Source organism: Crinia signifera, chromosome 2 (assembly GCF_055691185.1).
Source record: "Crinia signifera chromosome 2, ASM5569118v1, whole genome shotgun sequence".
NCBI lineage: Eukaryota > Metazoa > Chordata > Amphibia > Anura > Myobatrachidae > Crinia > Crinia signifera.
Genome location: NC_139218.1, coordinates 236,919,513 through 236,942,212, shown reverse-complemented (window position 1 = coordinate 236,942,212; position 22,700 = coordinate 236,919,513). Strand labels below are relative to the sequence as shown.

The 22,700-nt window shown below is 42.7% G+C and overlaps 1 protein-coding gene across 6 annotated transcripts in view; it reads left to right on the top strand.

The window, feature by feature from the left end:
• Positions 1-457: 457 nt before the first annotated feature.
• The window catches only part of TPST1 (tyrosylprotein sulfotransferase 1), a 78,018-nt gene continuing 55,775 nt past the window's right edge, over positions 458-22,700 (top strand). For 4 of the 6 annotated variants that reach the window (XR_014470456.1, XR_014470455.1, XM_083174041.1 and 1 more), the window contains exon 1: positions 459-640. The gene's annotated coding sequence lies outside the window, so the exon portion shown is untranslated. Of the gene's footprint in view, positions 641-22,700 lie in introns of all 6 variants that reach the window. The other 2 variants (XR_014470457.1, XM_083174042.1) reach the window with 1 other exon arrangement.

The following is a 22,700-nucleotide window of genomic DNA, read 5'->3' as shown; positions in this document are numbered from 1 at the left end:
CCACTGGAACCCCTGCATTAACCTGCTTAAAAAAGGTGATGGCAGTCTTTAATTAAGAGGTCCACAAACAGCATGGTGTCCCTTTTGGAACGGGTCATGTTGGGAGGTATGAGTAATCGGCCCATTCGTTCAGGTGGGGTGTTACGTTACAGATGGATAGTGCAGAGAGCACAACACGGCTGCGGAGCCCGGCGCGTTATTCAGCAGCGGCGCAAAGACATCGGGGACACACACACACACACACCTTGCTGTGACTCACTAGTGTCCACCACTCACTCACTCTCACTGTGCGCAGTCTGTCTGTGACTGAGTTAGTCTGCCAGCCTGTTATTGGCAGAGATGCCAGTAGGCGGCTCCACGTTATCTCCGCCTACTGGCAACTCTGCCAATCACAGGCTGGAACACACCGCAGCCCCCCCCGCTCACACAAGCCAATGAGCGCGCCTCTGACATCCCTCCACTGTGCCCGGCGGCCCCGGCTGTGTGCGCGCTGCGGGTACCCGCTGACAGAGAGAGAGAGGCAGCCGCAACAGTACTAGTAACACCGGAGAACTGGCAGCGGCGGCGGAGAAATATGATGTTGGGGGGAGGGGGGATCGGACCTGACGGGGGCCGCTGCCACCCCGAGACCGGGACACAGGTGAGCTGCGTGATACTTGGCCCCTTTCTGCATGCGTTACGTTGTGTGAGTGCTCGGCGCTGTGCAGCGAGCATAGGTCACTACTATGCGGCTGCTGTGTATCTGGCCGGAGCAGGTAAGTGCTCAGCACCGGTGGGCAGTAGCGGAGCTCGTTAGTGATGGGCACCGGGGGCTGCTGGCTATGCTGGGGCCAGATGTGTATGCGCTGCACGGAGACTCTTTGACCCTCACTCACTATTCGAGACCACGGGGTATGGGGCTGCTATGGGGCAGCGCACGGTGAGCGCAGCTGCAGGTTGGTATATATGTATGTATGTATGTATGTATGTATGTGTGTGTGGCAGCGCGAATTGTGCTTGTACATCGCACGATTATAAGTAGTGTGTCCAGCACTGTACAGTATGTGCAGCTGCCGCCGCTGATGTGTGCTATACTTGCACTAATGTCTTGTAGTTCTAGTGCTGCTGTATTTTTTTGTGTATGGGTTAACATATATGGGAAATTACCCAGTGTAGCAAATGGCAAGGGGGTATTCAATTATGTTGAGTGCTAAAAATGGAAATTCCTGATTTGTTTTGGCAATAAATACAAATTATATAAATATTTGTATGGGGAATCCAATTAGATCTCCTGTAAAAACAAATCTCTCACTTTCTGAATCTCATCCTATTAAATTTCACCCCATTTTTTTAAGTGAAACCCGTGGGGATGTGTTTGCAGGTCTGAATTTTTCTGGGATTTTGTCTTTCCTGCCTGAGACAAAATCCCTGATAAGCTGCAGTTTGAGCCAATGTTTCAGGTTCAATAGGGTAATAGGATGGCCCTACTATAGCCTTGGGGGAGTCAATTAATGGTCACTAATGGCTGCTACAAATCGGTTATAGTGACCTCTCGGGATGGCAGAAAACTGTTTAAAGAGTTTTTTCTTTCTTTTATAGAACAATTTACACGTTGCTTAATTATTTGCTATTATAAAATATAAACATGTAAACATTTGGTGAAATTTAAAAACTAAACCTGGCCTTCCTGTCTATAGCACAAAGCTGGTTTAACGCATGAATCATTGGCTGGCAAAGAAAGCCAAAAACTCCACTGACAGCTAGGATTGCTGGGAACTGCTATGTCTTCATAGGCCACACTGTGTGTTTGTTTGATATCCCTGCTATCTCCCATTACATAATTTTCATTACCTAAAGCCCTGTACACACGGGGCAATATATTGCTCGGTGTCCTGTTTGCATCAGCGACCAGAGATGGTCGCTGATGAAACAGAAACTGCCGGGCGAGCCCGGCAGTGGAAATCAGCTGGTCGCGACCAGTGATCACTACGGGCAAAAAACCAGAGCGGGCACCCGGCGATTTATCGCTGGTGCACACTCCCATAGCTGGCAATATGGTCACTCAGCGACCATATTTCCAGCGATATTTGCTTTAATCGCCCCCGTGTGTACGCACTTTTTATTGGGAAAGCCGTTGTATGTTAAACTTCCATTACTTTTATTTTTAGTGTTTGGAATCAAAACCACAGTATAGCCCTGTATAAAAGATAGATAGCACTTGTCTAGATAAAAAAATGTAAAGGTATATTTGAATGTTTTCCCCAATAAATAATTTTTCACTGTGTATATTGGATTTCTCAGAACTATGAAAAACTGCTTTTATACGCATAACACTGCACTTACTGCCCTTTAAAATATTACAGGTTAGAAAACTACATCAATATGAATGGGGATCTCTGTCTAGTTTTCACATTTCCTATTTTATTCATATTTTCTTTTTATAATCTGCATTGTGTACAGTATATACATATACCATACTGCAGTGCTTGGTAAAATAAAGTTGCTTCAGTACTTCTTGGCATATAGTTTACAAGTGTCTGGAACTCTTGTAGGGGTATGAAGCAATTTTTCCACGAGGAATTCCATCCTCTGATGTTTTGCTAAAATGGAAAATGAGGTGTTTAACTTAATTCACTCTTGTCCTGGCTGATTTGTTTCATTGAGACTTGTATGCCACCCTCAGTGGGTCATGTGCATTGTACCCTATGGTATTGTCCACATTTCTATAAATGTTTTTTCATTTGTGGAACCATTGCTGCAAAAAACGCCTTTTTTCAATTTAATTACTGTGTGTGTGTGTGTGTGTGTGTGTGTGTGTGTGTGTGTGTGTGTATATATATATATATATATATATATATATATGTATATATATGTATATATATATATATATATATATATATATATATATATATATATATATATATATATATATATATATATATATATATATATATATATATATATATATATAAAATTTGAACCTCTTGTTGGATTTCCCTCATTAGCACAATAAAATTGTTCAAGGCTAATTGAGCTGCTGTATATATTATATGATCTTGCAATTATGAGAACACATGAAGCAGCTTCAGTGATCTTAAAATGCTGGTGTGTGTTTGGATTGAGATTGTTTGGTCGACCATAAGATGGTCAACAGTCATTAGGTCGTCACCGTTGGGTCGACATATGCATTAGGTCGACAGCCAAAAGGTTGACATGGGTTTTTTAAATAGTTTTTTGACCCAAATGTCGAAACGGACACAATTTTAAGTGCACTCACTGCGTTTGCGATGCTTCGGGCGCACTATTTTATTCTCCCACCATGCCCTAGTGGATGGTAGGGTAGACCTTTCGGCCGTATCCCGTGTGTATCTATATCTGTTTATCTGCATTCAATTTTTTTTGGGGGGGTCCAATACTGTTGGTTCTCTTACCAATAATATTCAATTGTTCACTTCACTTATTGCAGGAAAATGATTTTTGGGCACCCTACCCACCCAAGAGGGATTATTTAGTAAGGATCTCAAAAGCAAAATCTTTCTCTATTAGGCTAAACCATGTGCACTGCAGGTGGGGCAAATGTAACCTGCAGAGAAAGTTACTGTGTATTTGGGTGAGGTGTGTGTGTGTGTGTGTGTGTGTGTGTTCCACCTGAAATCTAAATTGCAGTGTAAAAATAAAGCAGCCAGTATTTACCCTGCACAGAAACAAAATTACTTACCCAAATCTTTCTCTGCACATGTTACATCTGCCCCACCTTCTCTGCAACATGTTTTGCCCATTTAAAGATTTTTTCTTCTGAGATCTGTAATAAATAACCCCCAAATTTCAGCTTCCATGCACCTTAACTGAAGCTACTTTACCTTGTCATGACCAGAGAATGCAGACCGTGTTTTGCTTGTCTCTAAATATTAAAAGCGCCCATTACTTTAGATCAGAGCTGGGCAATTGCGGCCCTCCAGATGTTGATGAACTACACATCCCAGGATGCTTTGCATTAGTTTTGCTATGTGGCCATGCTGATGCAAGGCATGCTGGGATGTGTAGTTCATCAACATCTGGAGGGCCGCAATTGCCCAGCCCTGCTTTAGATGGTAGCTACAGGTTTCGAATACAATCAGTGTGTAGGTTGTCACATCTGGCAGATATATCTGCAAATGCACACCGGGCAGTTGATTCTGGCAGGCACACACATTTTACGAGTCAGTCTCTTGATGTGTCTGCATCACAACTGGGTGTTCATGTGATTTTGCTGTCCCAGTGGAGATTAGTAAAGGAAGTGGGAGCACTAGGGGGGTTATTCTAGTCCATTCTTTCTGACAAAATCCTTCTTAGATGGGCAAAACCATGTGCACTGCGGGTGGGGCAGATGTAACTTGTGCAGAGAGAATTAGATTTGGGTGGGGTTTTTCTTCAAAATGAGATTGAAACCAGGAGTGAAATGCTGGGTAGTATGTCTGAAAAGGGTATTAGTAATACCTGTGAGACAAACATGGGGCATTTACTAAGCCTTGGAGTTAAAGTGGATGGAGATAGATTTCCGGCTATTCAGCTCCCATGTTACAGGTTGTTTGAAAAATGAAAGGAGCTGGTTGGTTGGTGCTTTTATCTCTCGCTAAGGCTTCGTACATAGACCCCAGAATATTGAGCAATATTAGAGACCAGTTGGCTAAGTTGTTCATTTAAAAGGCAAGTCCGCTGTAAATGTACTTTAGCTGCCATCCTAAAGCTGGCCATACAATAGAATGATTTCTGGGCCAAAGGCACGATTTCATAGTGTGTGTATTTGTGCACAGCGTGAGGTGCTTTGGTAAGATTACAATCTGATGCGTGGGCCTGCGGGTCGTGAGCTGTACACATGGGGCCTTATTCTGATTGACTCGCAAGGCTGCGAGATTCGCAGCCTTGCAAGTCCATCAGATGCCGCCACCTGCGTGTCTGCGAATGGATGATTTACATAATCATCCATTCGCAGGCGGGGAGAATTTGATGGTCGCCGACCATCGAATGATTTCTCCTGTGCAAACAGTTCAGAATGACTAATATAGTCACTCTAAACTGCCCATGGAACGCTGGGCGTTCCCATATGGTAATGGGGCAGCCCAGCGTCCACCGGCTTTCACCGCACACCGTCTAGTGTGCTTGCACCCAGCGAACCAAAAGTTTGCCGTGGGTGCACGTACCCTGTGTCTGCACATGAGCAGAAACGCACATGCGCAGACACTAAGCATCAGTTTTCTGTGCGAACGCATGGAGGACCAAAGGAATCAGAATAGGCTCCCTGATATGAAGATGCTGCTTACAATCAGTATGCTGGGGGATTTAGGTCTTATTGAAAATGACACACAAGATTTATTGTGTGTCTCTGAATATTTCGGGTAGTTCAAGGGAAATTGTGTCTAAGGGCAGTATTCAATGAAAAAGTTCTCCGTGCATGGAGAGTGTTTTATTTCGCTCTCCATGCACTCTCCGTGTTCCGGAGGGCTCTCTGCCACTCCTGCTCCCTCTATTCAATGTGGTTAAGACTCGCCGCCACTCGCGGCGAGTCTTAACCCCTGCAGGGAGCAGGGAGCTTTCAGGGAGCCGGAAGCAGCCAGAGAGATTAAAGTCTCCCTGGCTGCTCCAGAGGACTGTGGAGGGGAGGGGGGCTCTCCAGGACCCAGGCTGCACCCCCCTATAGCCAGCGGGGGACCCAGTATTCACTGCCCCCGTTTGTGCATAGTTACGTTCGGGTGCAGTGAATATATGAATATCTAATGAGCGGCTCGAGCGCTCCGGCCCCCTGCTGGCTGCACTGTGTAAAAAAAAAAAAAAAAAAATTAAAAAAAATATTTTTTTTAAATTAAATATATATTCATGTGCTTCTATAAGCACATGAATAAAAATAACATGCCCCTTCACAGAAAAAAAAACTGATTTTTTGACACCAAAATTTCTTAAAAAAACCTTTTAGTTTAAAAGTTCACATTCCAGCTCTCCATCAAAAGATGGAGAATTGCTACACGGAGAGACACGGAGAAAGTCACTTAGAAAGACGGAGAACATTTCACATTGAATAGGGTTGCTCGCTTTTGGAGAGCAAAATGCTCCGTCCAAGGCGAACAAAGCACAAGTTCTCCACAAAACACGGAGAACTTTTCTCATTGAATACTGCCCTATGGGGCAGATTTATTAAGCTTGGTTGAATGGTAAAGTGGGTGGTACTTTATCACCGGCCAATCCGCACCTACCTGTCTTTTTTTTTTTTTTTTTTTTTTTTACCCAGCCTGTAACTTCAGTTAAAGATTCCAAAACGTCCTGATGTATCATTGGGCCTACACATGGAGAGATTTTGCTGAGCGATGCTCTCTGGTCCATTGCAATGTTTGAGGGCTCAGATCCACACATACAGTAAATGTGGTAGAAGAAGCTCTGCTCTGTCCCTTACATTGCATGATGTGATGGCAGCTCTATTGATTATTTATTTATTAATTAATAGTTTAACAGGGGGGGTGTTCCCGGCAACAAGAAACCCCCCCTGCATTTGCCAAGGGGTATAGAATGCATGGAGAAGCATTCATGGTGAAGTTTTACCGTATATGTCAGAGTGGAGCGCTACTCCGTATGCTGAGATTTCCAGCTACATAAAGGAAGTCTCTAATTGCTCCTGTGTGTCACCAGCTTTAATGTGCTCTCTGTCTGCATTGTAATAGATGGGTTAGTGGGGAGTGTGCTGTTCTGTTTGAATGCATACAGTGTATTTATGAATGTAAAGTGACAGCCAAATGACATAATAGAATCTGAGATTTTTGTCATCACTTTGTGTGATGATTTCTATTGGAAAAGTACCTGGTACTGCATGTCAGGACATGTGGTATGAATCAATTACACTGACTATAGGCAAGTATAGAGACCTAGCCATGACTGGTTTTGAGCAATGCCTCCTTCCTGTAATGTTAAATACTGTTAGCTCAGTCTGTTGAACAGTGACCTCTGGATTATGGAGAGAACTGCTGAGGTTTTCAGCTGGGCTGATCTGTTGCTAGATTACCTTTCTGTGAGACCTCTTACATATTCATTACTGTAATACTGCAGACACCTCTTTCTTTGTAAACCTGTCCCATTCAGATATTTATTTTTTGAATACCACAGATGTAAATTGTGGTTACACTTTGATCCTTTTGACATGTTGCCATTAAAGTGCAGTGTGATACAAATATGATTTCAATTATAGTATATTTAGTTCGGTTAAAAACATAATTTTACTTAAAAAAAAAACAAAAAAAAAAAACATAATTGCAATTCTTATTTTACAGCCCCACAATGTTTTTTTTTTTTTTTTAGCAGATTAGTCTCCCTCTATGTAGAATTTGCAGTTATGTCAATTAAAACATTTGCATTTGCTAGATGTCTCCATATACATGTTAACTTTTTTAATGACTCAGAGTATACAGTGTAGAATTTAATAAATGGGAGCGACTGCAAAATATTGCCAGTCTGTCTTTTTAAATCACAAACATTGCATTGTTTATGAAGATTAACCCATTGAGTGCCAACATCTGAGAGAGATGCGCAAAATACCCGCTAAAAATTCCAGTGTCTCTCATCTGTTGTATAAATTCAAATAAGTTTTGTGTAAAAAAAAAAAAAATGTATGTTCTATATAAGGTAAACATTACAGGTCATTACGATGAATAAAAATGATTGCTTGCCAATTTTCACACCAATTTTGACAGTCGCTTTGCACTCACAGGGTTAAGTTTCCCAATGAGAAAAAAAAATTCTAAATATGATCAGCAGATTTTTATTTTCTCTTTACAGTTATAATCTGTAGTTTCTCTTATCGGAGGATCCCTAGGTGGTGTGCTTGTGGAGCCTACAAAGACTAGTAAAGCCACAACAATCTGAGCGCCATATTCACTACACACTGTTTTGGCGAGAATATACTGTAGCAAGAGAGCTGTGAAATGAAATTTGCTGCTCCCACTGGGTTGTTAAAATGTGCCAGTGGTAACGGCAGCTTTGGCAAATGATCTGCAAAGTCTGGTTTTCTTACCCACTATATATTTTGGGATATGGCTGTAATTGCTTAGTTACACAGACATTAAAGTGACGCAGGATTAATTGTGCATTTCTGGCATGATGCTCCAGATGGTTGTTTTACAAATGTAAGGACGATAAGATATATATTTTTTTCCTTTTTCTTGGAACAGGTTTCACATATTACACAGTGGATTAGAAAATGAAATCTGATATGAAAGATAAGTCACTGTGAAATTTAAGCCAGCAGTATCCAGGACTGTAAAATTGCCAAAGGCTATATAAAAAAGAACATCCTTGCATCGAATAGCCAATTGCGTGTGTGTGGGACTGTCATGCTTCTTTGTGGTCTTATGAAACATTAATTTTTTTTATTGTTGCTGTGCCATGAATGGCACACACTTACAGCCTCCTATCTAGCATTAATATTCCTAGTAGTCGGAGAGAATACAGCTGTACTATTTCATGGTGATCTGTATTTTTTATATCCTTTTGCATTTGTATGCTCTCCACAAATAGTACAGTATGGCTGAAGGCATGTGTTTTTTGAAACAAATGAGATCTACAAGTTGAATTCCCTGTCTACTAGCTGATAGATGGAAATATGAGCGAAGGGAAGGGTGAGAGGAAGAGAGAAGTAGTATATATTTCCGCTTGCTGTGACTACTTAACAAACAGTGGCAGATTTTACATATGGACTCCAGCTCCCACAGAAAAGGCCTCCTCTGCCACATTTTATGTGCCAATAATTGAGTTTTCCTTTATGCAGTGACTCTTCTTACAACAGTGCAGAAAGGCCCTGCTGTATGTGTCCCAAATACAAATGGGGCAGTACAGACGGTGTAAGGGTTAGCATTACTGCCTCACAGCACTGAGGTCATGGGTTCAGTTCCCACCATGGCCCTGACTGTGCGGAGTTTGTATATTCTCTCCGTACTTGCGTGGGTTTCCTCCCTCAATCCAAAAATATACTGGTAGGCTAATTGGCTCCGAGCAAATTAACCCTTGAATGTTTGTATGTATGTATATGTATGTATGTATATGTATGTATATATATATATATATATATATAATGGGGTAGGGAATATAGATTGTAAGCTCCACTGGGGCAGGGACTGATGTGAATGTTCAAATTTTCTCTGTAAAGCGCTGCGGAATATGTGTGCACTATATAAGAAACTGTTAATAAATAAATAAATGTATTAAGCCTGATGAAGTGAAAAAGTGGAAGGTGGTAACACACCACCAATCAACTCTTAATGCTGGCCACATATCAGACCAACTTTCCTCCAACCATCCAACTAGTTGGTTGGACTGAAAATCTGGTACTGTATGGGGGCAACTGCCAATAAGCTATTTGCTCACAAACTCAGGAGAATGGACAAAAACCTTCAGTGAAATTGTTTAAATCAAACAGATACATTGTCTGAGAGACAGTTGTTGTCCATTGTCAGATTTGGGAAACAAATGACGGTACTTATGAGTTATCTGGGCGCCCGATTTTTTGATTGTATGCCTTAAGTTAAGGCATACAATCAGATGCGATATCGCATCGCATGCGACCATCGGATGCGATGACCCGATTTTTCCATAGGAATCAATGTTAAAATGGACGGAGTCCATTTTAACATGGAATTCAATGGGAAAAAGGGGTCCTCTTCATACCCCTACTATCCAAGTGGGCATGGAGTTGGATATAAACCTGTAGCGAGCCACCGAGCCCGAAGCGTGGCGAGCGAACGGTATTCTATGTCCCCTCGCGGGGCTCGCTACGCTCGCCACGCTTCGGGCTCGGTGGCTCCCTACGCTCGCCACAGGTTTATATCCAACTCCATGCCCACTTGGATAGTAGGGGTATGAAAAGGACCCCTTTTTCCCATTGAATTCCATGTTAAAATGGACTCAGTCCATTTTAACATTGATTCCTATGGAAAAATCGGGTCATCGCATCGCATCCGATGGTCGCATGCGATGCGATGTGCCCGATCCGACCCGATTTAGAAATCGGGCGCCCGGATAACTCATAAGTACCCAAATGACAGTTACAAATTCCATTTGCTCCTCTCCAGTACCAGGTTTTTATTCCATCCAACCAACTAGTTGGATGGTTGGAGGAAAGTTGGTCTGATGTGTGGCCAGCATAACAGTCGTTTTTCAAATATAGCTGATTGACTGGTGCATTATTAGGTACTTTATACATGTGCAGTACAGAGCGGCTGCAGAAGTGATTTCCATTCCGGAAGGAAGCAGTGATGGGCTTCGTTTCCCACAACAGAGATGTGGGCCTTCATTTTATAGGAGTGCCAAGGCCAAGAGCTTATTCTTCCGAAGGAGATTTCCTGATATCTCTGCGTCTGGCTTGCGTGACCCCATTGGGAGTTGGACGTGATCGTACGCAGCACTGGATCACAGATGCATGCAGGATGAGCCTACCTTACCATGTCATACCCTGCTATATAACATGGGAGTCCATTTCCTCAGTACATCATAAATACTAGATTGGTTTCTATTGGACCTATATTCTTTTCATTCTAAGCATTTTCTCTTGGGGAAAAAAAAAATCTAAATTTCTTTTAGGTTTTCATTGCCATGTACGTAATGATGGAAATCAGATAGATGGATAATCTCCCATCTTCTCTCTGGATTATGGTTTACAATTAAACAATGGTTATTCTTCGTGTCTTTCTTTGGTGTCATTTTTGTTCTGAAATCTAGGAATATTCTCCCCTTGTCATTTTTCATCTAAACAATCTTCCACTGCTTTTCTATTTTGTACTTGGCACACACTGCACTTCTCCCGGGTTGGGATCATTTGGTCTACTGCATGATGGTCGACATGGGTCTAGGTCGACATGGGTCTAGGTCGACATGGGTCTAGGTCGACATGTTGTTAGTTTGACAATGAATGTCAACATAGTCGACATGGACACAGGTCATAGCGTCGGGCACGGTGCCTTGCTGCGCTCGGCACACTATTTTATTCTCCCACCGCGCCCTAGTGGATGGTAGGGAATGAAATACCGCCTGTCTGCTCAAAAACAGTCAGTGAAAAACCTTTTGACTGTTGACCTAGACACTGTCGAACTAATGACCTGTCGACCTAATGACTGTCTACCATCATGCTGTAGACCAAATGACCAAATCCAGAGCTTTAAGAAAAAGTTTTATCGGCTTTTTTTCATAATCTTTTAAAAATGATGATTGTTAAAATGACTGCTTTTCTGTTATTAACAGATGGTCATCTTTCACTTTATTGACATCAATACCGATTTATCCCAATTTCCGTGTCTTACCGGGTATTTGGAACACTGGAGTAGATGTATTACGCCTGGCAAGTGAGGCAGGTGCCTAGGGGCGATGCATGTTTGGGGGCGGCACTTTGATGTCTGTGATAGTACTGTCAGCCCAAAATGTACCAATAACTGCAAAATATCCGATGTACTGTAATATATTCCATCTTAAATAGAGTGTAAATGGATAGGACATGCAGATACTGCCCCTGTAAACTGTCCTACTTGGTAAATATGTATTCATAATAAAAGAACATGTCAGTTAGTGGCTTTTTTTATAAATCCATTATATTGGCTATTATTGAATGAGGGTTTATAAGTGATCAATAAAAATAATACAATTAGGCGGGGGGGGGGGGGGGGTTGCGAACATTATTGTTGTGCCTAGGGACACCCTCATCTTTAAATCTGCCCCTGTTGTCAAGGTGATAAAGGGGAAGGCAATAACGCACCATCCAGTCAACTCCTAACTGTTGTTTTTCAAACACAGCTGATGCATTATCACCTTCCACTTTTGTCACTTTTTACCAGGCTTAATACATCTACCCTCCAGTGGCGTGTGGTGGGGTGAGTCACAGCCTTTCCTGTCATATTAGCGTATATTCCGGCATTTTGTATTGATAAAGTATGTCAAATACAAATTTATTAAAAAAAAATCGTATTTTTCTTATTCTAATCATTTTTATAGTCAAATCGATACCTTTTCTGCACATCTCTTATCAAAACTCAGCGAATATCCAGCAGTATATACTGCTGCACATGTGTATAATACTGGCATGTACCCCATGGCTCATATATTGTGTGCATATCTGGCACTGGTACTTGCCAGGGACTCTTGAGCCATTTACCTAACCGCATGACCCTGCTATCCACTGTTCCAAGCCCAGGACTTGACCCATTTTCCACTGTGGTGCCAAACCAGTTAGTGTCTTTTGGCTGGTTCTTGTAGATGATGTCATCTCCAAGTGCTGGGAACTAGGCAATGCCTCCTAATGGAAGCTGCCATGTCACACTGGGAGAAAGCCCAGCACTTTGGAAGCTGCTGGGCTGTCCCCAGCCTTTGGCACATATTTTTTACTTTGCTGACACTTTTTTTTTTAACAGGGCAGACCACAGCGCTGAAAGCATGTGCTGTGTCCCTCAACCTCCCGACTACCCGCATGACACTGCAGTTTAGAATATATTAGCAAGTTTTAAGTAGATTAGACTGCCTCCTAACCCAGGTCTTACCAGTGTCCAATCCTGGGGCCTTATTTTGGTTCATTCTTTCTGACAAAATCCTTTTTAGATGGACAAAACCATGTGCACTGCAGGTGGGGCAGATGTAAAATTTGCAGAGAGAATTAGATTTGGGTGAGTAATTTTGTTTCTGTGCAGGGAAAATACTGACTGCTTTATTTTTACACTGCAATATAGATCTCACTTTGAAGTAAAACCCCACCGAAATCTAATTCTCTCTGCACAAGTAACACCTGCCCCACCTGCAGTGCACATGGTTTTGCCCATCTAAGAAGGATTTTGTCAGAAAGAATGAACCAAAATAAGGCCCATGGTCATTACCCTTTTTTTTTTTTTTTTTTCCTCTTCTTTTTTTTTTTTTTTTTCCTCTTCTTTTTTTTTTTTTTTTTTGCAGTTTCCACTGAGCAGAAACCCAGGTTTGCAAAAACCTGTGTTTTTCAAGGCAGTGAAAAGAAGCAATGTGTTTTTTTACGTAATAAATAAATAAAAATATAGTAAAACATACGTTGAATGCAAGAGATTGTTTGACAGTGTCATAAATAAACTGATAAGGACATAGGGTTCACTTAAAATAAGGGGGGGGGGGGGGCGGCGGTGGCGGCAAGTGGATGGATATAGACAAACAAGCACAGACAGTGGGTTAATAAAGTATATTTTGTCATTGTCAAGCTAAAGTGCCATACTATGTGGCCTCTGAAGTTTTAATTAGGTTGCCTTTTATTTATTATGCTATAGACATTCTGTCCAAGTTTGAGCTACTCATTTGTTACACTGGTCAGTCTAGTGACTTCATTGAGGAATGAGGCCACATTTAAATCTGTTTTTTTTTTTTTTTTTTTTTTTTCTATTCTGTCTGAAACCTAATACTTAATAGGTGTCAACAATTCCCTAGTATGAGGGACAAACTATCAAGGTATTTGAGTTCTGCTTAGCTAAGTGGTAATTTAAGAATGTTTTGCTTGCTAGCCAAAGGCAGTACAATTTCCATTCTTTGCAGCATGTTAACTTACTGCTGTGGAAATGATCCATTTGCGATATTAATCATGAAACTGGATTCTCCAAGGGAGGTCATTTGATGTAGGTCATTTGATGTGTGTGCTATTACACTACAGCACAGGTCTTCAACCTGTGGCCCTCCAGATGTTGTGGAACTACATGTCCCAGCATGCCCTGACAGTTTTGACATGCTCTTATAGGAACAAATGTGGCAATGCATGTTGGAACATGTAGTTTCACAACATCTGGAAGGCCACAGGTTGAAGACCCATGCACTACAGTGTCTTGCTACTTGAACTGTCCCATAGTGGGTGTTACCCATGTTTATGGTGGTTGTCCCTTTTTTTTTTTTTTTTTTTTTTTTACTGCTATAATAAAACTTAATTGGGTTTTTACACTTCATTCTGGGAGCATGTCCAATGTCAACTAATGCCTTATTAACCCTTTTTTGCATGATTTATTTATTTTTTTAAATATTTTCATGCTTCTGGTGTCAAGGAAAAATAATGTGAAAAATCACAGGCAAAAAATGAAAAATTAAATTTTCGTTAAGTATTTTTGACTAAATAGTCTTATGTATGCACACTGTGCGGGCTAGGTGAATTTTTAATCACCTGGAGTCCTTTTCCCACTCAATTACCATGACATCACCGGCACTTCAGAGGTTCTGATTGGTGGAATTGAGGGATAAATCATTCTCGGGTAGTCACTGAACCACGCCCTCTGACGAAGTCTCTGACGAAACGCGTTAGGGCGTGGTCAGTGATACCCATACTGACTCTGTCCAGGCGCTGTCTTCTGCCTGCGTGTCCCCGGCTTCCAAGTCCGGCCAGCGCAACCCAGCGTCTGTCTGTTCCTGTGGATCGGATGCCAGTGGAGATGCAGTTGGAGCAGCTTTGCCGTGGTATTATGATTTCTATCATGTGGTAACCAGCCCACAGTGTCTTTTATATTGGTACGAGCACCTGCTTTTATCTGTCTTGAAGGAGTGTCTGTTTCTCCGAATAAATATATAGTTTACATGCACCATGGAGCGCCCCTCTATTCTTTGTATTTTTTAGATATCATACTTCCTAACCCTGGATGTTTGGCTATTGTCCTTCGAGGGAGCCGCAGTCTATATCGTGTGTGTGTGTGTGTGTGTGTGTGTGTAAATGTATCCAGATCAAGTGTTGAAAATAAAAGGGGGGCTCAATGATGAGCTTGTAAAAACATGCACTGTACCCAATAGCAGCAGTCCCAATTGGTGGAGTCCACATGGCAGAAGGTGTCCTGAGGGTCGCTGGAGGGATCGGCTCTGCAGCTGGACAATGAGCCAATCTGATACCTCAACAAGTTCTTGCGACCAGTTTTATTCAGGGTTTAATAAGCCAAAGACATCCATTGGAGAGACCAAGGTCAGATGAATGAGCAGGTAAGTCCAGTGAAAAGAAGTCCAACAATGAAGTCTGTGATCTGGATCACCACCAATGCGTTTCACTGGTCCAAACTCCAGCTTTATCAAGGTGTCCTGTTGTGAGCTTGGGCAATTTTCAGACAGCAGGTGGCTTTTTTAGAAACTAGAAAGTGTCTTCTTATAGTTGTGTGCTGCAGCATATCTCCCAACATGATGTCATCGGATGATGGTGAAGGCACACACATATGTAAAGGTGGTCCAGACCACTCATACATATGAGCAAAGAAATGCAGGGAATTGGCAGCAGCTGATATCCGGCTATGTCAGCTGTCCACTCCCTGCACGTGCGTCACGACTGCATTATTATATGTACGCCCAGCGTTTTAATAGGAACGCAAATGAATATATGCCCCGGCCCAGCACCCCACACCCCTCTCCACCCCTGATTGATGTTGTCAGAGTATCATGTACACTGTACTTCTTTAATAATCAGATTTAACAAAATAAAGTTTACAGTAATTCAGATGATAGAACGGAAAGCTTTAACTTTATTTACTTTTGCTTTTTAGGAAAAAAACTGGATTCTCCATGGGGAATTCAACTGCTTTGGGCATGTCTAGGATTAATTATATTGCATCTTCTCTTCTCCCTCATAATGAAAAAATGTAATGTCCAATCTTATTGATTGCTACTGTAGTGTGTATTTCTGTGGTAATAATATTCTGGTATAAGTTTGGGGGAATATGCTGTTGTTTTTGTACCCTATCACCTGTCACTTTAGATTGGGTGATTTTAGTTTATTGTACTAGCGGATGTCAGTTTAAACCTTTTAAACTATTGAACCTGAGGGGGGAAAAAAGCCATACTTTTCGGACACGTCTGCTTGCCCCAAAATTGTCCCCCACTGTATTTGAATGGAGTAATAATTGCTTTGCACAGTCATCCGGAGGTCACACAAGTCAGTTGCCTGTTAACGTAAACATATTTTTTACTGGATGTGGTAATAGTCCTCTACGACCAGTATATTACCCAGGGTTTCACAGTCATGGGACATATACATGCAGTTATTCAGCCATTTGTGCCTGGTGTTATCTGAATTTTGAAAGATTGGATTCTAAAGGCCCCCATACATTAGTCCGACTTGTCCTAGGGACAAGTCGGACCTGATTTCACCCTGCAGCTCCCCGAGAGGGGACCACACGATTAGGCACTTGATGTGCCAAGGTTTGCATATGATAAATCGCATGGATTTATCATATGTAGTCCCCGAGGAGCTGCAGGAGGAGGGAGCCGTGCGGGGGACTGCAGCGGCGGGGGATGCCGGCTAATTGAGAGCCGAGCAGGGAGAGGCTGCATAGGGACCTGGGCAGGAGGAAGCTGTTGCGGTGGGGTGACAGTGGGAGGCGAGCAGGGAGAACTTGATGACATGACACTGGCTGCCGGGCAGAGCCGCAGCGGCGGGAGCCGGGAGGAACAGATAACTTGGAAAAAAAAAATTGCCCATAGAGATGACTAGCAAGCCATTGATTGGCTGAGACCTCTCTCAGCCAATCGCTGATTGGCTGAGAGAGGTCTCAGCCAATCAATGGCTTGCTAGTCCTCTCTATGGGCATTTTTTTTTTTTTCAAGTTATCTGTTCCTCTCCCGGCTCCCGCCACTGCGGCGCTGCCAGCCCGGCAGCCAGGGTCATGTCATCAAGTTCTCTCTGCTCCCGCTGTCCCCCCACCGCAACAGCTTCCTCCAGCCCGGCGCCATATGCAGCCTCCCCCTGCTTGGCTCTCTATAGCCGGCATCCCACGCCCGCTGCTGTCTCCCGCACGGCTCCGGGGCTGGGCTGCACATAAGATTTGGCAAATCTTATGTGCAGCCCGTCCGACCTCCCGATCCGATGCGCACGGGACCGTGCATTGGATCGGAGGGGATGTCTACAAGTGCGATTTGGGCCGAAGTTTGATTATTTAAATACCTTTAATCGTTATAAGGGTGTGTAGTATTATGCTAGGTAGACACCAGAACAATCATGAACGTGAGCAGATCATGAGACAATAGTACGATCTGTTGGAGCACATGATCTGCATATGATCCGATCACGATCTGTACCCAGTTGAATGGATCTTTTACAGATCCTGACTGCAACAGGTAGACCTCCTAAAACGACCAGCGGGGACGCGCAACGTATAGGAATTGGCACTGCAACATGGCAAAACATCAATTTAAATACAAAGGGACGAGATTGCATTGAAATGGGGGGAATTGAGGCCAAGTCTTTCTGGTCTGTACCCTACATTAGATGTACTTGGGCTTTTGCTTGTGTAGCTGTAATATTCTTTTAGATTCAACACCTTTCTTCAGCAGAATAAGTGATACATTGCCTTGTATATTTCTTTTAGTAAGGGACAGCTGCACTTGATAAGCTATGGTTTGGCTTCAAAAGAATGTCTAAACAAAATATTATTTCTGTGAGGACAGTTCTAGAATAGCTGCCATAGTCTTCATCCATTGTCTGCTCTGCTTCCAGGAGTTTTCTGTGGTGTATGTGCTATGCCGCGTTTAATGACATTCCGGGAAAACATAATTGTGTCTCTGAGATGAGTGCTAATATTGCAGGCAGAGGAGAGGTCGCTGCTAGTTATGGTAACTTGGTCAAAGTTGCTCTACTGAATTGATTTACTGCGTGTAATTGTATCCCTGGGGCATAATTAGCCAGATAAGCTGGTGCAAGCCTCTGCTTATCTGAGATTTTGTTTTACCTGCCTCATGCTGTAGCGACCAGAAACACACAGATTTCACTGAACCTGTGTGTTTTCTGGAGAAAATGTGCTTTTTTTTTTTCTTCAGGTGACCAAATTGTGTAGCCTGAAACCCAACCCCCCCCCCCCCCCTAAAAACATAGTTCCCTTCCCAGTGTTCCAGAGATAATTTGATATGTCTTAAAAGGTTGCTAACCGTGACACATGAAAATAAATGTCGGTGATGTACTTCATTCAATTACATTCTGAAATCTAAACTTGCATACGTGGTAGAATACTTTTATTTTTGGATGCAAGTGCTAATTAACTATTTGCTGGAGAATATTAAAAACCCATAAATAGAGCATGGAGATAGTCATGCATTAACCTAGTGTTAATCTTTTTGACTACTTCTTGAAAGAAAAGAAGTTGCAGCATTCATGACTAATTTTTGTAAAAACCCGGGCAGGTTAACTGCATTTACCATTCTACTCTGTAGACTTTTTTTGGTACCAGCCCCCTAGCCAGATTTTCACCCCTCAAACAGCATGGTAGGAGGTAAACAGCCAGGCCTCCCAGGGTTTCACGATAACCAATGAAGCAGACGCCTATCCTATGCTGCTATATATATATATATACACACCACACTTAAGTGCATACACACTGTACAATTTTTTGACCAATTTGGTTGAAAGACATTTCCATTGAACCCAGTGTCCTGGACGAAAGATGTTGACGCAAGATATTGACAACAGATGAAAGATCTAGCTACAGTTCATGGGCTCTTTTTGAAAGATATCCAAATTGAGCTGCATGCACAGTTGACGAACAACCTTGATTAACAACTGGCGGGTATGCGCATCATCATTCATCGTTCGTCTGTCGTCAATATCTTTCGTCAACATCTTTCGTCCAGGACAATGGGTTCAATGGAAATGTCTTTCAAACAAATTGGTCAAAAAAAAATAATTGTACAGTGTGTATGCACCTTTCCTCAGCTACTAGAACTCCACACAGAATTTTGCCACTTCTCCACTTTATCTCTCCTCAAGATTGAACAGATCTCCACCTAACTGGCAGGTTTCATACATCAGAAGTGTTTTTTGGGTTTGGTGCCCATTACGCAAAAAAAATAAAAAGATTAAAGAAAAAACTATTTTACTTCTTAAACTTTTAATTTTAGTCAATATTTCTACATTTAACATGGAGATAGACCTCAGGTTTATGGTTGCCATGTGTAAGTAGGTAATGGGACAAGGAGCGATACATGCTTGTATAGCAACATAGTGTATTTACTAAGATAAACTCTGAGCTATACAACATCATTAATAAAGAATAGGATTAAGGATTTTTCCTTCAGCTGCCTGGTACTCCTAGACAAACTATACAGTGCATAATCAATGAGATCATTAAAGATATAGTTCAGGGGCCACATCCAGGAGCATGCTGTCGCTGAAGAGGTAGTCAAGATTTGATTGAATGCACAGATGACAGAGGGGGTCATTAATGACTCAAGGGAGCACGCATAATTAATGATATAGTGCGTACATATTAGCCACAGTTTTGTTAACAATAGCGGTCTTGTGCATATAGTTAAAAGATAAAATGGGATCATAACCGGGGTTATGTGTAGCTAAAGAAGAGAACGATAAAAGGGCTCTCTGTCAATAAGTGACTTATCTTAAACCAACTTAGAACTGTTCAATGTGGAAGTCAGCCAAACCAGAGCTGGCACAGCCAACCGTTGCTCTGTTAGCAATTAACAGTGAGGGATTTGAAAGCACTATAATGTGCCAATATATGTTGCCAATAAGTTCTCTGGGGAATACATGTATGGCCAAGTTGCAATCATTCGAGAAGACAGCTTTTTGCAATCATCCCGCAAGGACATGTGTATTTCAAACCCGCTTCAGCCCTAATCAAGTTATTTTTGTAGCAATAAGTACAGATTTCACTTGTGTGCTTTGATAAACCCAGGGAGAAGACAAATGTGAACTCCTGATATGTGGGAATGAAAGAAGTACATAATACAACTTGTTACCAATTCAATGTGATGACAACATGATATTTCTATTTATTAACATGAGAAAGTGCTGCCGTATGACTTTCTCATAGGATAAAGTGAAATAGTTCCACATTCCAATGATAAGAATACCCCTGTGGTTAAATCATGTATAAAAAAAATACAAAATATGCTGCAATACTTGGCTGAACCATGTAGCTCTCGGACATACCCACAGCCTTGTTTGTTTAATTCCGGAAAATGTAACTTACAACACACGTACAACAGATAATTACATGCTAATATAGTATCTATATAAACACAGTGCTAAATTGTGTTGTAGTAAGAAGGAAAAGACAATACTTTGATAAAATTTCACCTATCATTTGGTTTTAAGAGACAAACTCCATAAAGTTTTGGCTGAAAAATCAGGACAAGTTATACCATGTCTGCCAATCCTACATTTTACACAGCCATTTCCAGAGATTACGCCACTTTTCTGATTCCACTCCAATGAAAATTCTAGTCTAGTTGGCAGGTATGCTACAAGCCCCAGCATGACTGGTTGCCATCTGCCTGTTTCCTATCTTTCTATAGAGCAGGGTTCCCAGAATCAGTCCTCAAGGCATCCTAAAGGCTGTACACACTGGGCTATTTTGAGCTGAAAGCCACTCAAAACACCAAGTTTGAGCGGCTTTCAGCTCAAAGCCGCTCAGTGGAGTATGGCCCGACAATGAGCGGTGATGCGCGCTCCCGCATCATTGCTAGGAAAGCCGCTCATCTGCTGGTATTACCAGCAGATGAGCGGCTTTGTGGACGGCTTTGCATAGCCCTACCCTTTGCAAAGCTGTCCGCCCCCCACACTGCAGACCGCGCCGGGCAGGGGTAAAGCCGATCACTGTGTATGTACTGAGCGGCTTCCCCCCCAGCGATGACAGCGGCCATCACTGTCCATACAGGCTAGAGCTGTATGGACAGTGTGTATGGACCTTAAGGTATGTAGCTGTCCTGTCCAGATGTATCTGTCCAGTTTATCTGTGTGTGTATCCAGCGTAACAGTCCAGGTTTAAGGATATTGATGCTTGTGCACAGATGGCATAATCAAACTGATTGAGGTACTATTTATGTCACGTGCTTAAGTATTTAATTAAAACCATGATTGTTAGGGTGCCTTGGGGACTGTGTTTGGAAACAAATGATATAGAAATAACATACTGTATTACACTATATTATTGCAGAGTCTAACATCATACTTACCTACCCTCCCATAATGGTAACTCCCGGGGAGCTGTAGGCTGCAGGAGATTACATAGGATGTCTATCAATATGTAGGTATTTTTTAATTCGCCCATCCTCCGGCTCTAGGCATCCCCCCGGATCAAATGCGATTCCTACTTCTGACGTTCTGTATGATCTGCGGCTGTGAACCGATGTGCAGGGAACCATGCATCAGATGCGATTTGATTTAAATAAAAGTGATACTGCCTGGCATCTATGTAATACTAGCTTTTGTGTTAAAAAGTTTTCTATTTATTGTTGCCTAAGTAACTTTGTAACTATTAAGTGTACTAGGGCCCATCACGTGGCACAAAAAAGTACCTTTTACAGTTGGAAAATGTAATCTGGTATCTTGATAGGTACCTCTTGGTGTATATGTACCATAAATTCAGGACTGGAGTGTGTAGTGTCCAATGATGTTGAAATCCTAGGGAAAATACCAAAAGGGCTACAGAAGTAGTGTAGATCTTTATCCTGATTGAGGGAAGTATTTTTTTTTCAATAACTTGAATACCAAGACCAATACCAACGATACTATTAGATTTAGAGGTAATGTTAGGTAATAATCCTTTTCCTGAAAGTGTATTAGATATTTGGAAGGAACATCCATCAGATGTAGTTGAACAAGCCACTTTAGCATGCTTCCAGTGATCAAGCCACAATCCCGAGGATTAGCCAATAGTTTAAAAATGGTAAATGGTGAACAATATCGCCTAGTGTGTATGAGGCTTTAAATTGGCCATGCTCTACAACTGAAATAATAATCTATTCCAGCCAGGTTACTAATTAACAGCATCCGATTTCACACCATTTGCTGGCTGGTTTCAGCCTGAATTTGCACAAAATTGCCCGGTAATCTTTACCTAGATGGGCGCCCGCGATTGAAATCGCGGGCGTCGGGGGTAAAAATCGCGGGCATCGCGGCCATCGCGGGTACATAAAAATCTGCTACCCGCGATGACCGCGATTTTCCCATAGGGAACAATGTTAAAAACGGTGATTGACCGCGATTTTAATGTTAAATGCCTCAATGCCCGCGATTTGGCCATAGGAATCAATGTTAAATGGGCCACAGAGCCCTAATAGTCACCGTGAACTCTGAAATGGCCCCCACAATTGTTAACGCCACCCCACGATCAACGTGAACCCGAAGCGTGGCGAGCGCAGCGAGCCCGCGAGGGGCGGCGGTACGCGTCCTCCGACCTTTTCATGCCCTACTATCCACTAGGGCGTGGAGTGAGAATAGAATAGTGTGGCGAGCGGACGCGGATACCTTCACAGGCAGACGCGTCCCCTCGCGGGCTTCACAGGTGTCCGCGTCGCCACGGACACCTGTGAAGCCCGCGAGGGGACGCGTAGAACTGTGAAGGTATCCGCGTCCCCTCGCGGGGCTCGCTGCGCTCGCCATGCTTCGGGCTCGGTGGCTCGCTGCGCTCGCCACACTATTCTATTCTCACTCCACGCCCTAGTGGATAGTAGGGCATGAAAAGGTCGGAGGACGCGTACCGCCGCCCCTCGCGGGCTCGCTGCGCTCGCCACGCTTCGGGTTCACGTTGATCGTGGGGTGGCGTTAAAAATTTGGGGGGACATTTAAGGGTTAATTGTGGTTATTTGGGCTCTGTGGCCCATTTAACATTGATTCCTATGGCCAAATCGGGTCCATTGAGGCATTTAACAGTAAAATCGTGTCCATCGGGCCTTTTAACATTGATTCCTATGGCAAATCGGGAGCATCGCGTCGCGGGCATCGTGGGTACATTTATGGCCGGCCGCGA